The following is a 20,162-nucleotide window of genomic DNA, read 5'->3' on the forward strand; positions in this document are numbered from 1 at the left end:
CCAAGAGCTCTGATGAAGGTATACAAAGAGATTAATGTTGCTTTCATGCCTGCTAACACAACACCCATTCTGCAGTCCAGGGACCAAGGAATATTTCAACTTTCAGTCTTAATAGTTAAGAAATACATTTTAGAATCTATACCTGTCATAGATAGTGATTTCTCTGATGGATCTGGGCAAAGCACATTGAAAATCATCTGGAAAAGATTCACCATTGTAGATGCCATCAACAGCGTTTGTGATTGATGGGAGAATGTCAAAATATCCACATTCACAGGAGTTTGAAAGAAGTTGATTCCAATCCTTGTGGATGACTTTGAGGGGTTCAAGCCTTCAGTGAAAGAAGTAACTGCAGATGTGGTGGAAATATCAAGGGAACTAGAATTAGAAGTGGGGCCTGAAGATGGGGCTAACGCTGCAACCTCAAGATAAAACTAACAGATGAGGAGTTGCTTCTTATGGATAAGCAAAGAAACTGGTTTCTTGCAATGGAATCCACTCCTGGGGAAGATGCTATGGACATTGTTGAAATGGCAACAAAGGACTTAGAATATTACACAAATTTAGTTAATAAAATAGCAGCAACTTTGGAAGGATTGACTCTAATTTTGAAAGAAATTCTACATGGGTAAAATGCTATCAAATTGCACTGCATGTTACAAAGAAATCTTTTATGAAAAGAAGTCAACCAATGTGACAAACTTCATTGTTGTCTTAATAAAAAAAAAAATGCCACAGCCACAGCCACCCCAACCTTCAGCAGCCACCACCCTGATCAATCAGCAGCCCTATGCATCAAGGTAAGACCCTCTCCAGCAAAAAGACTACTGCTCACTAAAGGCTCAGGTGATTGTTAGTGTGTTTTAGCAATACGTTATTTTTGATTAAGGTGTGTACATTTTTAGACCTAGTACTATTGCACATTTAATAGACTATATATAGTGCAAACATGATTTGTATGTGCACTTGGAAAGCAAAAAATTCATGTGACTCATTTTATTGTGATAGTCACTTTATTGTGGTGGTCTAGAACTGAACCCACAATATCTTTGAGACATAATTATGAATGCCTCTTCCTAAATTTATACAGTCAGAAATGAAAAAAGAAATGGATACTTGGGACATCATACACCTATGCAACAATAAACATACTCACTCTTTCCCCCAAATGAAGACACTTCAGCATCTTATCACTGATTTCACACAACTCTAAGTCCAAACGAACTGGATGATGTTCATTCTTCCTCTGCAGTCACAATCCCATGTTTAAATTCTGCTTTCATGAACAAGTGTTTAGTAGCATACCCCAAATGCGGTACTAAAAGACAACATGAATTAGAAGCTAAAATATATAAATGTATTTACCACTCCGTAAAAATAGAAAGTCTAGAGGATAGTAATCAAATTTCTATGGCAGTATGTGAAAGCGCAATTCATATTTATGACTTCTCTCCTTTCTTGTCCACTCTGCATGCTCTGCCTTCAACCAGCACCCCAGCTGACCAGTTAGGTGTTGACGTTTAATCTAATGAGTTACCCCAGCATTTATTGTTGTTGATTCCAAGTCTTTGACAGCCTTTCCTGTTTGTAAATTTTTTCTACCATCTACTTTTACTACTATAAATGATAAGATAAGAAGGTACACTGAGAGACTACCTGGGTTCCACCCATAATTCTCCTGTTCCATTGTAAAGTAGTAACCCACTTTGTCCTTCATGGTTAGGATCGATTACACCAGCCTGCCCTAAAATCCCTATCATTTCCTCTGTTCCTTGAGTCATAAGAAGCTGAGAATGGCCAGATGGCAATATGAGCTTCCAATTCAATGGAAACATTGTTGTATGTCTTAGTGGAAACATTCTTCCTTGTGGATTAATACCTCTAACCAGCAGACCCCAACTTATTGGAACAAGATGCAGAAAAATTTTAAAGTCATACTATAACTGTAACTGAAACTTCAATAGGCCATTTCCAACATCCTATAATGATAGATGCTTCTGAGTTATGGCAAATATACTGAGGATAATGAATCAAAACATGGCAGTCTTTCCCCTGTCCTTTTTTCTTTTAATCGTTTTCATTAGAAGCAATGTTATGTGAAAATCTTTACCAAGGGTAGAGCAATAAGGAAGTCCCCTAATAGAACTGTTTGCAGATGCTTGATGACCAAGGACATCACATCCAAATTCACGTTAAGAATCTATTCCAGTGTGGAAATTGTTTGCAACCTCTATCTTAGAAGGATTTCAGCGTTATTATCCTGCTACCAGACACCTGACTGTTCATGTCAGGTGTAATACACATGTGGATTTTTGTGTCACTCACTGGATGGCAAATTGGACATCCATTAGTAGAAGTGGCCTGAATAGTCTTGGTGAAGGAAAGTCCATGTTTATAAGCCCATCTTGAACATCTCACCTTGTTTCATGACACTTGAAGCATTTATGTAACTTAACATGAGGGAGAGACACTTCTAGAAAGCCACCACTGATTACCAAGAGCCTCCTCTTCGGTGGGTATGATCTTAGGTAAACATTCCAAAATAATCTCAAACTGCAATTTTTCTGAAAAGTATATACCTCATCCCTAAACCCTCTTGTTATAATTTTTCAGACTTGTCCCTTCAACTCCCTGGTCATATGGACAAGTCGTTGGCCATTCCCCATAGACTGCTATACATACAATACATCGTGATTTTAAGCCATCTCTTCATCTAGACACACTTTGCCATGAAGTGAAGGAACAACGTACAGAACTTAAAATTATTCTCTACCTTTTTTAGGGACCAACTCTCCTGGTGCCATATATCATGAAAAGTCATATAGAAAACTTGCTCAAATCTAGTTAATACATATAGTTTTTAAGGAGTAAGAAAGTCAGATGCTACTTACTTGTCTTGTGTCCTTAGGACCTGCTTGATTCCAATCCTATTTGAACCACTTCTATTTTATGATGCAGGGTAGTTGGTGTGTTCACTTTATAAATAGGCAGACCATATAAAACTTCATCATAATAGGAAATTTGACTCAAGTGTCATAATTATATGGCTCTTACGATCAGATACTTAGTCACCATGAGAAATGAATAGCAAACCAAGAACTTGTTCTTAGAAGTGGCATGATTATTTGTTTAAAGAAGGTGACTTTGTCCCCCAAACTAGGATTTCATCCTCAATGACCACAAATATGTCCAGCATTATTGAACCTGGTGCTTTATAAAGACCAAGGACCATAGCTACTTGTCTTGAAGCCTAGATCACTGGGGAAAAGTAATTTGTTCTGGGCTCCATTCATATTTGGAAGCTCACATAATTGGGAGAGAGTAGAACCCTCACTTGTGATACAATTTGCTTCCAGAAACAAAAAGCCCCACTAAGCATTTTGCTCCTTGGAGTTAGGTGACAAATGTTCATCACCCTTCACTTTGAGGTTCCAGATCAATGGATCACCAGAAAATTCACTGAGATGATATGCCTGCGCATTTTTGTGGAACTGATCTCCAAATCTATATCCTGCATGTGTCTTGTCAAGGCACTTAAGATACCTGTTAATTCTTTCTCTCCAGGTGCTATCAATATGATAACATTCATGTAGCAGACTAACAATATGTCCTTTGGAATTAAGCGATCGTCAAGGGCCCTAGAAACAAATTTGGACACTGTTGAAACCGTGAGGCAAGACAGAGAAGGTATATTGCTGCCCCTCTTTGTTCAGACAAATTTCTGCTGATTTTTTATTTATTGAGAGAGAGAAGAAAAGCATTTTCAAATCCACAGATGTGTTCCAGGTGCCAATGAATGCACTGAGTTTCCCCAGCAGAGAAACCACATCTGGAACAGCAGTTACAATGTAAGTCAAATCTATTTATTTTGAAGATAACTCACTCCCATTCTACAAGGTCCTTCATTTTCTGTACTTCCGCAACTACAGAGATAAGTAGAGTTATATTAGGAATCACCACGCCTGCTTTTCTCAAGTCTTTGATGGTAGCGCTAATCTCTCTCTGGAGGAAGATTCCCCTAGGGATGGGTTATTGCTTTTAATTTACTATTTCCTTAAGGACAAGAAGTTCTAGGGGACATAATAGGACCATAATACCTTTTACTTTATGGGTCACAAGATCTAGTAGGGGTTTTTCTAGTACCTAAGTGTGAGAGTGTGTGTGTGTGTGTGTGTGTGTGTATGTGTATTTTAAAATATAGAATCTTAAATTTCAGATACATACTACATAATTAGGAAACGAAAACAGAATAACTTTGGGGCCTATTGAGCCAAAAATTTATTTATTATCTAACACCCATGAACTACCACTCTAACCTATGAACTATAGAGGTATTCCAGGTTTTGGAGCAATACTGTAGCATTGAGCTGTGTACACTAATCCACAAAAGATGTGAATATTTTCCTTTTCCTAGTGATAAGTTGTGCCACATATCTTTGAAATAGACTTGGAAAAAATATCATAATATACCCTATCATATCACTACAGCATCCAATCGCAATACTATCTCCCTCCATTTCATTCTAGGAGCACTAGGTCTAGGAACCAACTCAGCCATTAGGATAGCAATATAGGTTTAGGATAGCAAATATACATTATGATTTCTCAGGTCTGGTCAAAGTTCACCAAATATAAAGCTCTTCCCTACCCCAAAATACCCAACCAATTGTACATATCATTTAGGAAACTTGTAGCAATTTTAAATCTGCTTTGTCCCAAGGAATCACATGATATTAACTAAGGTCAAATATTCCTGAAGTTCTGTTTCCCAGATTGGCCTTTTGATTCTGGAGTTTAAATGGAACTACAGTCAACCCTCTGTATCTGTGGGTTCTGCATTCTCATTGTCAACCAACCACAGACTGAAAATATTGGGGGAAAATAATAAAATTAAAAATAATACAGATTTTTTTTTAAAAAAAACAATACAGCATAACAACTATTTTCATAGTATGTACATCGTATTAGGTATTATAAGTAATCTAGAGCTCTTTTCAAGTATATGAGAGGATGTGCATATGTTAGATGCAAATACTATACCATTTTATGTCAAGAACTTGAGCAACCCCAGATTTTGGTATCTGCAGGGGGCCTTGGTCCCTATCCTCTGTAGATACCGAGGGTCAATTGTTATTTTGCTTCTGCTCCTCTGCAATCCTCCTACTCACTGAAACCAGGAACCTACTTCAAGTGCAATCTCTCATAAGCATCTTGAACCCTAAGCAAATTATCACTAAGCATCTGCTCTCATTACATAATGTTTTTCTCAAAGTCTTGGTAAAGAGTGTCTTCTCGTGTTTCTCAGGGGATAAAGTTAAGAAATTATCTGAAGTAACACATGGTGAATGGACTCCCACCTTCTAAATTCTAAGTCTTTACAGTGTTCTCTCTGTACTATACCAAAAGTTTTCTGCATTTCAATTGTTTTCTTTCTTTTAAGTGCAGGCCACCCTTAGTTCCAGGTTGCAGATTTAGGCATCTATCCAAACAATTAAATTCACTCCCAGGGAATCCAGCAAGCATACTGAAACCATATCAAAAATGATGATTGTTCCTCATTTTACAAATAAGCTCAGATTCATTCCTACACACACTTCTCAGATTTTGATCAAAATGAATTAGTAAAGTTATATAACTATTTTTTAGGTGAAAGCATTCTTCTTAAGGTTGGACTTTGCAACTTTCTCCAGGAGCATTCTGAATTATAATGCTAATTACATTTGGGGAGGCAAGAAGGGTTTAGGAAAGAGCAGAGAAAATGGCTAAGAAGAATGATCTGCTTTTAAGGTAAATAGGTAAGAGATTTATTCAAAGTTCTTTCATGCAAGTGTGAAAGAGTTTCATCAACAAGGAGAAAAGGACTGCTCTGGCTGCCATAGGAGTTGCAAGGCTCTGATTCTCCCCCTACACATCCTCATTTAGCTGTATTCTTTTCCATCATTATCCTACTGATCTAAGATCTGGTGAAGCTTTGAATTTATTTAATATTATCATTTAGTGTCCTGCAACTCAAATGCTAAGTTTAGGTTATAATTACCCCATCTTCCTGTAAGCATAAAACCAAACAAGAGACAAGAGGTTCTTCTGTCCTCCAGGAGAAATTTAAGACCTTTGATTTCTCATGTAATCTCATTTTAATACGTGGGGTTCTAGTCTTTCCCAATCATTTTCCTAACTTAGACATAAAAGATGGGGAGAAGCTTTGAATTCAGTAGATGTTATAATTTAGCTCAAACGTTAAGCATAAACTTTGGCTGTTTTCACTCTACGGAAGCATGAAATGAGATCAAGATAGTCTCTAGATTTCAACTGGTATCTTTAGCAAGGTCTTCAGGATTTTAGCCTGCCATGATCTTTCAGCAGCCATCTTGACTCCCTTCTGTCTTTGATTCATGGAAGTGGCAAAATGGCCACTCAAAAATTTTTCTTCAGGAAAGCTTTTCATTCAAAGTAATCTCAGGCAATCAGAGTGATATTTCATTACACATCCTGAGCGACCAGTCTTCCAACCTAAAAGACTATTTTAACTCAAAATAGGTAAGATAGGTCTTTTCAAATACCTGTACTAATCATGGGTTCTATTGCTTATAAACCATTCTCTATATATCCCTCACCTTGTTTCTGCACCTTTTTTCCACCTCAGCTCCATTAATTGATGGTTCTGCCTCCCTCTTCTGTGTTTAATGATTCCTTTGATTTCATTTAGCCCATCCAGATAACACAAGATGATCTCCCTACTTTAAGGTTAGCTGATGAATAGTCTTAGTCCCATGTGCAAAGTCCCTTACATTAGTTCCTAGATTAATGTTTGATCCAATAACCAAAAGATGGAAATCTTGGAGTGCACTTTTAGAATTCTGCTTACCACACTTCCACATGATAAAAACCCCAATTAGAGCATACAACTGAGCAAGACAAAACATCACATGCTATAACCTTCACTAGCTAATAGTGAGCAGATAGAGGATCTAGAAGTTTGGACCTCTATAGTCTGAGGCAAGGCTTTTGTTGTTGTTGTTGGAGTTTTGCTCTTGTTGCTACAGCTGGAGTGCAAAGGTGCAATCTTGGCTCAACACAACCTCTACCTCCCAGATTCAAGCGATTTTCCTACCTCAGCCTCCCAAGTAGCTGGGATTACAAGCATGCACCACCACACCCAGCTAATTTTCTGTAATTTTAGTAGAGACAGGGCTTCACCATGTTGGCCAGGCTGGTCTCGAACTCCCGACCTCAGGTGATCCACCCACTTCGTCCTCCCAAAGTGCTGGGATTACAGGCATGAGCCACTGCACATGGCCAAGGCTTTATCTTGTACCTATTCAAACACAATGGGCTTATCAATCAAAGAAACATGTAGGTTAAGATACTGAGTGACCTTCCACAAATGAAACAATGTCCACTATTGGAAGCAAAATTTCTTTTGTTCTTTGACTTGGTACGTTTATTATTTTTACTATCTTAGTAAAATTAAACCATTAAATTCACATCATTCAAACATACTTCTATTCATGCTAATCAACTAATTGAGGAACAATTTGCGAAGTCTACTAATTAGCACTTAGTTCCCCAAATAACCATTTTCAATGAATAATTTATCACTTAAATGTTTCTTAAAGAAAAATGAGAGCCTGAATCATAAAAATTTGGTGGGTTTTCCACACTTGCTGTTTATTTAATGATACATAAAACATGATAAAATTGTAAGGCTGTCTAGGAAAATAATTGTTAGAACATTTTGCAATTTAATTGATAGAAAATTCTTATCAAGTGCACTCACTTAAACAGGTAAACTCAACAAAATATGACAAATACACAATCACTTTTTTCTTTATTAGGATAGTTACATTAGATACTTGGTTGCCAAATAAAAGTTATATAATTGAGTTTATTTCTCAAGTTGAAGAGAGAGGCAGTATGAATTGAATGCTTCTAAATAGGAAGAAGTCTTATAAATGTCTTTTGTCTAGTGGTTGCTCTCAAACTATTTCAAAAAAAGGTAGAAGAGGAAAGAGTACTTTATAACTCATTCTACAAGATCTGTATTACTCTGAAAAAACAGATAAAGTTATCACAAGAAAAGGTGCTAAATGGCAATATGCCTTATGAACCAGCAAAATAAATCTAACAGCTCATTTAAAGGATTCTACCCCACAACCAAGTATGATTGATACCAAGAATGTAGAAGTGGTTTAATACACAAAAAATCAATGTACTAAACTTTACTCATGGAATGAAGAAAATAGATCATATGATCGTTGCAATTCATGTAGAAAAAGCATTTAAACCCCTTTTACTTAAAAAATTCAAAATTAGAAATAAGAAGGAACTTCATCAACTTGATACAAAAGGAATCTGTGGAAAACTGACAGAAAATATCATATTTAATGGTAAAACGATGAAACATTTCCACTGAAGATAAAGAACAGGACAAGAATGTCTGCTTTCACCATTTATTCAACATTGCACTGGAAGTTGTAACCTGAAAATTAAATTAGGTGAGGCGGGGTGTGGTGGCTCACACCTGTAATCCCAGCACTTTAGGAGGCTTAGGTGGGTGGATCACTTGAGGCCAGGAGTTTGAGATCAACCTGGCCAACATGGTGAAACCCCGTCTCTACCAAAAATACAAAAATTAGCTGGGCATGATGGCACACACCTGTAATCCCAGCTAGTTGGGAGGCTGGGGCAGGAAAACCGCTTGAATCTGGGAGGCAGAGGTTGCAGTGAGCCAAGATTGCATCACTGCACTCCAGCCTGGGTGACAGAGCGAGACTTCATCTCCAAAAAAAATTTTTTTAATTAAATGAGGTGAGAAAAAAGAAATAAAGGGCATCTAAATTGGAAAGGAAGTAAAACTATCTCCATTTGTAGATGAAATGATCTTTCACATAGAAAATTCCAAAGAATACACAGAAAAGTTACTAGAGCTAACAAATATATTAATCAAAGGTTCAGGATGTTAAATCAACACATAAAAATCAGCTGGGTTTCTATATGACAGCAATGAACAATCTGAAAACAAAATTAAGGAACCAATACCATTTACAGAAGCATCTAAGAGAATAAAATAGCTAGGAATAAATTTAACCAAGGATGTGAAAGACTTATATACTGAAAACCCACAAAACATTTCCGAAAGATATTGAAGAAGACAAATAAAAGAAAAGCCACCCCATGTTTATGCATTGGAAGACATACTACTACTAGGATGGTAATATTTTCTAAAGTGATCTGCAGATTTAATGCAATCTCTCTCAAAATTTCAATCCACTGTGTTGTGGTAGATACGAACAAGCTAATTCTAAATTTCATTTGGAATTTCAAAGAATATTAAAATAGCTAAAACAATCTTGAAAAAGAGAACAAAATTGGAGGAGTCACACTTTTCAATTTCAGAAATTACTACAAGCCTACGGTAATCAAAACATTGTGCTTCTAGCATAAGAGAGACATGTTGATCCATGGCATAGAATTGAGAGTTCAGGAATCAACATCTATGGTCAATTTATTTTCAACAAGGATATCAAACCTTTTTAATGGGGAAATAATAGAATTTTCAATAAATGATGCTTAGAATACTGGATATCCACATGCAAAATAATAAACTTGGTCTCTTACTTCACACCATATGCAAAAATTAACTCAAAATGGATCAAGAATTAAAGCTATAAAACTCTTAAAAGAAAATACAAATATATTCTTCAAAACCTTGAAGTAGGCAATTTTTGTTGCTGTTGTTGTTGTTATGACCTCTAAAACACAATAAATTAAAGGATAAAGATAAATTGGACTTCAACAAAATTAAATGTTTTCTTCATTTCAAAAGATCCTATCAAAAAAGTGAAAACACAACCCAAACGACAAGAGAAAATATTTGAAAATCATGTATCTGATAATAGTTTATTACACAGAATACATGAAGGACACCTACGACTTAAAAAAAAGATAATCATTATGATTAAAAAATGAACAGAGGACTTGAAAAGATGTTTCTCCAAAGAAGATATGGATATGGCCAATAAATACATGAAAAGATGCCCAGCAGCATTAGACATTAGGAAAATGGAAATCAAAACCACAAAATTTAACTTCACCTACAAGGATGAGTATACTTTTTTCTAAGAAAAAAAGGAAAATAACAAGTGACAGTGAGACAATAGAGAAATTGGAAGTTTTGTGCATTGTTAATGTATTATAAAATGTTGCAGTTACCGTGGAAAATAGTTGGACATTTTCTCACAAAGTTAAACACACAATTCCTGTATGACCCTGAAATCCCACTCCAAGGTATATACTTAAAATAATTAAAAATAGATGTTTATTCAACAACTTGTACATTGAAAAATTATTCATAGTGGCCAAAAACTGGGGAAAACTTGAAAGTCCATCACTGAGTTGCACATGGATACATGGATAAACCATGGACAAACAGTTAAACAAAAGTGGTATATCCATGCAGTGGAACATTACGCAGCTATAAAAAGAAATTAAGTAATGATATATGGTACAACATAAATAAATCTTGAAAACATTATGATAAGTGAAAGAAATGAGACAAAAGGCCACATTTAATGTGATTCTATTTGTATGAGTTTCAGTGAATTGTCCAGAATATACAAAGTCATATATATAGAAAGTAGATTAGTGATTGCCAAGAAATCAGGAAGGGGAAAATGGGAAATGAAAAGGAAATAATAGCTAATGAGTACAAGGCTTTGTCTTTGGGGTGAATCCAATGTTCTGGAATTAGGTGGTGATGATGGTAACATAAAATTCATGAATGTACTAAAAGCCATTGAATTTACAGCTTAAAATCATGAATTTTATGTTATGTGAATTATTCCTTAATTTAAAAGTGTTTGTTGAAGTGGCTTAATAATATAGGGCAAATAAAATATTTAGTTGCTAATGGTTTATGTAAGCAAAAAATGAAAATATATGAATAATCTAAGATTGATTCTGGTGTTCATCTCCAACTCCTCATAGGCAGAGCACTGGTGAAGTTTTATGCTAGTAAGAATACTGTAGTAAATACCAATTGTCAGGGGCCTAGTTTGTTCCAGACACCCTACTTACCACTTCATATAGATAAGTTATATTAAGGTTATGACCAAAACATTACTATCTCCATTATATTGATAAAGACTTTGCATTTTAAAGAGGCTAAATGATTTGACCAGATACCTACAACTATTCAGGAGTGCATCATTCATGTTCAAGTCTGTGTGATACATAATCCATTCTTGCCCTTTCTACCATGCTTCTCTCATTCTCTAAACTGGATATGACTTCTGCCAGCTCTATCTTTAATTTCCAAAAGTAAACATTTGCTCTTATCAATCTGCATTATATCCTGTTCTGAGTTTCTATACAAACTTCAGGGAATCCTCTCTTTTGAGAATAACCACTGAAATTTCAAATTTTCCAGATGACTTGTGCCATTTAATTCTTAAAATTTTAGAAGCTAACAAAACGAGTTCTTCTCTTAATCTAAACTCTTTAAAAACTTTTCTGCTTGGGAAAAAAAAAAAACAATAAAAAAAGAAAAAAGAAAAAGAATCTATGTTTGGTATTATTCACATTACATTTGGGGAGAAAAGTCAGGCTTCCATTTTCAGAATGGAGTGGAATCAGAAGAGATACTGATACCAACATATTTACACTTTTAAAAATCCACTAAATGTTCAAGAAAACATTTTAAACAGTTTTTAAAGAATTGGATGTACCTGAAAGAAAGATGGGAGATATGAAGTCACAAGTAAGAAAGGAACAGAGGCTGGCAAGAGAAGCTAGCAATTAGGCAACTTGTTACACTAGGGACACACAAAGATGCTAGAGTATCAGTGGCAACGGGTGACTAAAGATGATACACTAGGCCGGGCATGGCAGCTCACGCCTGTAATCACAGCACTTTGGGAGGCTGAGGCAGGCGGATCATGAGGTCAGGATTTTGAGACCAGCCTGGCCCACATGGTGAAACCCCATCTCAACCAAAAATACAAAAATTAGCTGGATGCAGTGGTGCACACCTGTGGTCCCAGCTACTAGGGAGGCTGAGGCAGGAGAATTGCTTGAAACCGGGAGGCAGAGGTTGCAGTGAGCCGAGATTGCACCACTGCACTCCAGCCTGGGTGACAGAGAGAGACTCTACCTCAAAAAAACAAAACAAAACAAAAACAGATGATACACTGAAATTATTGACTGAGAGATCCTGCATAAAGGTAGACCCTCAGATAGGTCTCAACCTCAGAGAAAGGTTAAACTTAGGGAAAAACAACCATGTAAGAGAGTCAACAAGACAATGATTTATTGCTTCCAGTTAGAAGATAAAAGAAAACATCAACACAATGACCAATGACCTGCCTTCATATGAGATTGAGGACTGAATTTACAATATTTTATGGCTTTAAAAACTGCCAACAAACAAAACATGATTTAAAATGGACAAGATCTCTAGTGTCCTCGTATACCTGTCAGAAACAAATATAAATCTTCCCCACAGGAGGAATGCATCCTCAAAACAGGTGTCTCAAAATCTGTATATAGTGAGTTCGACAAAACCTGGACTCATGATTAAATCCCAATACACGATAGAAAATAAGCCACCATAAGTAAAAGTCAGTAGAAACAACAATAAATAAAATTAGATCTGTATACCACTTCATTATGGAAATTACTGGATGTATAATTTGAAACAAGAACATTTAATACATTTTTTAAATGCAAAAAGAAATAATGAATTTGGAGCAAATTACTATCAAAGCATAATCAATGAAATAAAAAGGAAGGAAACACAATTTCCAGAAATGACAAATAAAATAATTAAAATGAGAAAATCAATGACTGATTTACATGTTAGTTAAGACATAATAAAAGAGAGAATAACAGACCTGGAAGACTAATCTGAAGAAATTACCAGTAATTCTCCTCAAAGAGACAGAAAATACAAAATGATATTAAAGACATATGGAGAATAGAGTCTAATCATATATATGTCTAATCAAAAATATAGGTGTGATCATAGTTCTAGAAAGAAAATACAGAGAATGGGAGAAAAGAAATATTTGAAGAGACCACGTCTAAATAAATATATTTCCTTAAATATATGAATCCTCAGTCTGGAAGACCAGTGATTCCCAAGTAGGATAAATAGAAACCAACAAGGAGAAACATTGCAGTAAACTATAAACACCACAGGGAGGGGGTCAATTTAATGTCATTCTGGAAGAAAAATATTTAAATGTATTGCTGTCAAAGGAATGCCATTTGTGCTGACGATTTCTCAACAGCAAAAATGAGAGACTGAAGAGCACAGAATAACATTTTTAGAGAGCTGGAGGTAAATATTGTCATCTATAATTGTTAAATCCAGTGAAATAGTATTTTAAGAAGTAAAATTCAATAAATAGTAATAATAATATAATAATATATTCACCAAGAGAATATGACATATGTACCAGACACTATCACTTAAAGATATGAAGAAAAAATGAGAGAATCATAATGAGAATTTAGCAATTTTACCATAGTAATTATTACTTGCAATCTAACACCCTCAATTCAGCAAGGTGATAAAAGCGAGGAGATAAAAGATATTTAAAAACAATAGTCTAATAAACATACCAATTATGCTCCAAAATGTTAGAAATACACAATACGTTTTATCATACACAAAACTTAGAAATTACTACCAAGTCATAGGGCATTAAAACTATTCACAAATATTAAAGGAAAAGTGTCATATACAGTATAGTTTATTTCATATATATATATATATATATATATATATCTCCCAAGAAACAAAGGGCAAAGGATGTGAACAGTTATTTCATACTCAATCTCATTAACAATCTGAGAAATGCAAATTAAAACCATAATTAAATATCACTTTATTCACTTTATTGGCATATGTTTAAAAATCTGAAAGTGCCAAATGTTGTCAAGGATACCAGGAAATGGTAACTTCTATACTCTGCTTATGGGATCATAAAATGGTACCATCATTTTGACAGAGTTTGCACTAATCTCTTAAAACTTGGATATTTGCATTGGCTTATAGCCCAGATTCTATGCCTAGGTACATACACTCAGAGGCACTTTAGCACCTCGGAATTCATTTTCTCACCATCTTAAGTTCTTTCATCCAACTAAATATCCACCTTTTAAAGAGAAAGAAAAATAAACCTACCTGATAATGTTAATCAGGTATCCCCAAACAAAAGGAGAATGTTGGCCTAATTATGAATACATTGTTTCTCGGTGAGGGGAATGACAAACAGCATCTTCCTCTGCCAATCACAAGTGAATCTCCAACAAATTGGTGGAAATCCTCACAGAGAAGACTCAGTTTTCCAAACTCAACTGCGTATTCTTTAAGGGACTGAAGTGGGATCACTGGTTTCTGCTGGTGATGAGGAGGCTGTGACACTGGAAAAGGTCATATGTAACCCTTAGTGGTAATGTTGGGATTCGGTTTTATGAAAGCTAGACTGTGAGTGTTAGTTTTTTTTAAGAAAACTGAAGGATAACTAGCTAGCCCCTAGTTTCTTAAAAATTGAAGGACATTTTTACTTTGTCATACCTGTTGGTCTGTAGACCACAATTAAACTCTGTATTTATTTTATGATTATTTTATTAATTTATTTTAAATTAAATAGAGACAGGGTCTCGCTTTTTTGCCCAGGCTGGTGTCGAACTCCTGGCATCAAGTCATCCTCCTGCTTTGGTCTCTGAAAGTGCTGGGATTACAACTGTGAGTCACTGCACCCAGCCATTCAACTATATATTTTCTACACCTATTCAACACTCATTTCCTTCTATTAGACCCATCTTTGTGCTCCAGCCACTGAATGTCACCCTAGTTTTGGTAGGGCCTTATGATGTCCACATAGCTTTACTGATAACTGGATAGTTCATTATTAAGAATTCTTTAATATGAAGGAAGAATGAACACAAACATGAAAATAGAAAATATCACTTTTCAGAATGATGTTAACTCCAATAGAACTGAAGAGCGCTGAGTAAGGGCTCTCATTTCTGAATCATGCAACAGACAAGCATTGGGGACCTATTCTCTGAATGACACTGTCCCAGGTGTTGGGAGAACACAAAGCTGAATATGATACTAATTTTTCTGAGATCATTTACTTTGCAATGAGGAAACCACAAGTCAGTACTACAGCAGAAGGTAAAACACAATCTATATCAAAAGAGGTCAAACATCTTACAGTTGAAGCACAATAAGGAGGAACTGTTTCTGACCACAGCAGCCAAAAGTCTCCATAAATCAGTGGCGTTTGCACATGGGAATTTTAGAAACATCATGGGGAACGGAGGTATGAATGTGCATGCTCTGCAGTGAGGAGAGAGAATGCTAGTGGTGAAATTAATAAAATGGGGTGGAAAGTGAGGCCAGAACAGTTTGGGACTAGATCACAGAGGTCTTAAGTGTCATTTTAATGCATTGTAACTTTATGCAGCCCCTGAAGACTGTGATGGAGGGAAGAAATGTCAATTGACCTAGGTTTTAGGAAGATAACTGGGGCAGCCATGTGAATGACAGATTTGAAGATCTGGTTAATGAGGAATAGCTGGTAAGATACTTAAGGAATCCAGGTTTACTCATGTGATCTAGTGGATAAGGAGTTCCTCATAAGAAGCTTTTAAATGTGTTTTTTTTTTTTTTTCTCATTTTATTTCCCCAAGTTTTACTTTTGCTCAGGCTCTTATTCAAATTCAAGCAACTATAGAGTTTTCTTTAAAATTATGATGACGTTTTCAGATACATAAATACAACATTTCAACAGGAATTATGAGAAAGATATTAAACAACTGATATAATCTGGCTCCTTAAAATTGGATTCTGATGGATGTAAAAGTCTGCTTTGCTGTAATAAAAATTCACATTGCAAAACTATTTGATTTATGAATCAGGGAAAGCTGGTTAGAAAGAGCATGAACTACAAGTAAGTGGAGAAAAGTACCAAAAAAAAAAAAAAAAATAGGTGAAGGGACAGTTAAGGGGTTAAAGTAATATGCATATTTTAGATAGTAGGCCTTGTCATTCTTACATTGTATTTAATAGATTGGAAACATCTGAAAAAAATACCTGCTTTGAGTATAAGAAGTCATAACAAAGCCTTTTTATATACAGAGTCAGTGTTAATTAGATGTGACTTTGAGAAGTCTTTTAAAGTGCAGGTGAGATCAAGAGCACTGCTGGTGCAGAAACCAGCCAGTCAAGAACAACCTACTGGGTACATCAGGAGGAAAAGTCTTTTCCCCAGAGACTCGTTATTTGATGATTGAAAAAGAATGTCTGGACATCAAATGGGTTTTGGAATGTTTAAGATACTAAAGTATATTTCTGGGGAAAAAAATTATATTACAGACAGATCATAGAGCTATACAATGGTGGAACAGATTGAAAGATGAGTAATTCTCAGCTTCTAAGATATTAAATGTCCCTGTAGCAACGTATATGTGCATTTTCTCCAATAATCTCATGAAAAAAAATCTCATGAACTGTGGTATGTTTACTGAAGATGTGTCCTGGGTAGTGAAATCACACTAGTGAATTATCCTATTAGTTCATGCAAGGTAAGATTCTCTGCACTCAAATCTCAACAAAAAATTAAAGAAAATTAGCCTGCGATTCTTTCCTGCCACACTTTTCTCTACTGCCCTTCTCATCCTCTAAAGTAAGGTGCCACTTTAATTTCTGCAGGCTGTGAATGAAGGAATGAGATGTGCCAGTAGAGGTTCTGGTGGCTATTGCTTGGGCAACTAAAGAGAAAATTGGTTGATGGGTTGACCCTAATCAAGGGTCTGTGTGATGTGATGTGCTACGACAACCGTGTGGTCCTCTCTGCTGACCATGCACCCTCCTTTGAGGAACATTGTACTTTCTTTTGTTTGTTTTCTTCCACATTTGCTGTGGTTTTGGTATACAATTTCCGCCTCGTTGATGAGAATGCAATGCTAAGGAAATCAAGACCTAGGGCATAAGTCAGGAAATCCTACCATTAATCTGACTTTACCAGTAACAGCCTCACTTTGGGAATGGTAAACACTATATGTGTATCAGGGCACCTGATTGGCTAAAACCATAGCTTGACTACTCTAATAAAATATAACCTCCTCCTCCAAGTGTCTAAGGGGCCTTCTGTTATTTATTGAAAGGGGCAGTACACTTTGTGGCATATATGTGTTTGCAGATCAAGGCAGATGAGTGAAGAAAAACATGACTGTGGAGTTGTGGCATGTTGTTTTCCACTGTGCACCCTAGCCTGACAGACCGCTTCCGTGCCCCTGTGGGGGGACAGCTTGGGATGGAAGCGAGAATTTGAGAAGTTATTCACGTTGGGTGGGTTTTGAAGACAAATAGTCCTTCTTCCAAGTTTCAGTGATGCTGTGTGACAAGCTGCTTTCCAAGAAGCACAGTGAATGTTGACAACTGAAGCCATCAGCTAGCCATATCTGCTGAATAAAGCCTTAAGGAGGAACACTGAGACCAGAGCCTGTGCAAGTAGTCAGTAAGCTAGCCCTCCATCCCTAGGATCTGTTGGTTGGGGAAGGTCTAAAAGTGGTTTTTAGATATTCTGCTTGCAATAGTTAAAAGTTATGTAAATATTTTAAAATTTTGAGATCATGAACCCAAGCCCACTCAACAGAAAAATGTTATGTCTTTCATGTATGTTTTACTCTGTTTTCTGTTGCTTATAACAGAGTACCTGAAACTGGATGCTTTATGAGGTAACAAAGTTTATTTCTTATAGTTTTGGAGGCTGGGAAGTCCAAGGTAGAGGATGAGGACCTTCTTGCTGCTGGGGACCCTCTGCAGAGTCCCAGGGTGGCACAGTGTACATTCACATGGTGAGGGGGCTGAGTGTGCTTGCCCAGGTCTCTCTTTCTCTTCTTAAAAAGTCACCAATCTCACTCCTGTGATAACCCATTAATCCATTAACCCATTAATCCATTAATCCATGAATAGATTAATCCATTTATGGGTTCACCTCTTAAAAGCTCTCTATGCTGCCAAATTCTGATTGAATTTCAACATTAATTTTGGAAAAGATAAATATTCAAATCATCGCAATATATATCAGGAAGACTGGTGAAACTTTCATTTTCCCAAAGAATTTTCATAAATTTACACTGGTTCCTCCACCTATTCTCTTCTAAGACCATCTTGTTTTATGTCGCTTTTATTCTAACTCCTTGAATAGGGATGTGCAAGTCCTACTTACCTTCAATCTTGGTCATTCACTAGTCCATAAAAGTGGTTAAAGGCCCTGAGGGAGGTAAGAAATTCAAGGTCAATTTAATACTGTGGTTTGGGCCGGGCGCGGTGGCTCAAGCCTGTAATCCCAGCACTTTGAGAGGCCGAGACGGGCAGATCACGAGGTCAGGAGATCGAGACCATCCTGGCTAACACGGTGAAACCCCATCTCTACTAAAAAATACAAAAAAAAAAAAAAAACTAGCCGGGCGAGGTGGCGGGCGCCTGTAGTCCCAGCTACTCGGGAGGCTGAGGCAGGAGAATGGCGTAAACCCAGGAGGCGGAGCTTGCAGTGAGCTGAGATCCGGCCACTGCACCCCAGCCTGGGCGACAGAGCGAGACTCCCTCTCAAAAAAAAAAAAAAAAAATACTGTGGTTTGGCCCTTGACAGGGTTGCCACATAAAATACAGGGTGCCCAACTTAGTCTGAATTGTCAACCATGAAAAATAATTTTTAGTGTAAATAGGTCCCAAATACTCCATGGGGCATACTTATATTTTGGGACATACTTATAGTTTGGAAAATTAATTGAATATCTGAAATTCAAATTTAGCTAATAATACTATATTTTATTTGTTATATTTCCATATGTAGATTTAAAAAGCTGAAAATAAATACATTATCAATACGTTAAGAGAACCACGTTTTCCAAAAAAGTATTCATCATACTTGTATAATTACTACAAAGTTAAGATGGTCAACCAATGAGGGATTCAGCAAACATTTACGGAGTTGGTTTTGTGCTCTAAGCTTGATTCTACCACATTCTCACTCATGGATGGATATTTTGGATGCTAAAGTAAATAAGAAGAAGTCCTAACATGAATATTTGAGCAAAATGACAAACACCCAATCAAGAAAAAAGTTATGAAATCAACAGCAGGGTGAAACAGTTAGTATCCAAAAAGAATGTCAGATTAAAAAATATAGATATATGTCATAACTTTTGGGAGAAACTATATGTGCACTGTTTCAAAGAAATGTGAATGTTACTTTTTTAGTTTAATTTTGTTAATATTATTTTTCCTTTTTCCAGAAATAAACAGTTTATATTTAATTTAAAATTAGATGAAAATGTGGAGGTGTTGGGGTGGTAACAAATGCATATTTTAACAAAGATCTGAAGAAAAGCTTTATATATTTTATTACAAAATACTTTACACAGAATGTTATAAAGACTAGCATAATGAAAGTCTGTGTACCTACCTCATAGCTTTTTAATTTATAAAGTATTAACATTTCACTACATTTGCTTCTGATGTTAAGTTATAAAACATTGCCGATAAAGTTAGAGCTTCCTATGTTTTCCTTCTAATCACATCTTCCCATTTTCCCTTACCTGGGATGCTAACAGCTCTCCTGAATTCTGTGCTTGTAATTCTCAGGCAAGTCCTTATGCCACATATGTATACATATTCATAAAATATAAATACTATTTTATTGTATGCTTATTAACGTTTTAATCAAAGGTACAACACTATTTACACTGTTGTGTAATTTGCTTTTTTGACTTAATATTATAGTTTATTTTTCCAAAGTCCATGTTTACAAATTTAGTTCTAAATCATCATTTATAACTGCTGCATAGTATTCCTAGTTAGAAATTTGTTTACTCAATCACTATTCATGGACATTTAGGTACTTTCCAAAATTTATTTGTAACGTTCTTGTACTCATCTCCTTTCACATAAATGCAACAGTTTCTAGTAGAATTGGAAATATTGAACCAAATTGTATAGACATCTTAAGTTTCTATAGATATTATCCTATTACTTTGAAAGCAGTAGGACCAATTTACATATTCACTGAAAATCGTTGAGTTTATTACCCCACATTCTAACCAACCATTGTTATTTCTCTTATCAGACTTTAAGATTTTGC

The 20,162-nt window shown here is 35.8% G+C and overlaps 1 long non-coding RNA gene across 2 annotated transcripts in view; it reads left to right on the forward strand.

Annotated features, from left to right (window-relative positions):
• Nucleotides 1-20,162, forward strand: part of LOC126959376 (uncharacterized) — a 55,989-nt gene that overhangs the window by 18,345 nt on the left and 17,482 nt on the right. The gene's annotated exons all lie outside the window — the stretch shown is intronic.

Source organism: Macaca thibetana, chromosome 7 (assembly GCF_024542745.1).
Source record: "Macaca thibetana thibetana isolate TM-01 chromosome 7, ASM2454274v1, whole genome shotgun sequence".
NCBI lineage: Eukaryota > Metazoa > Chordata > Mammalia > Primates > Cercopithecidae > Macaca > Macaca thibetana.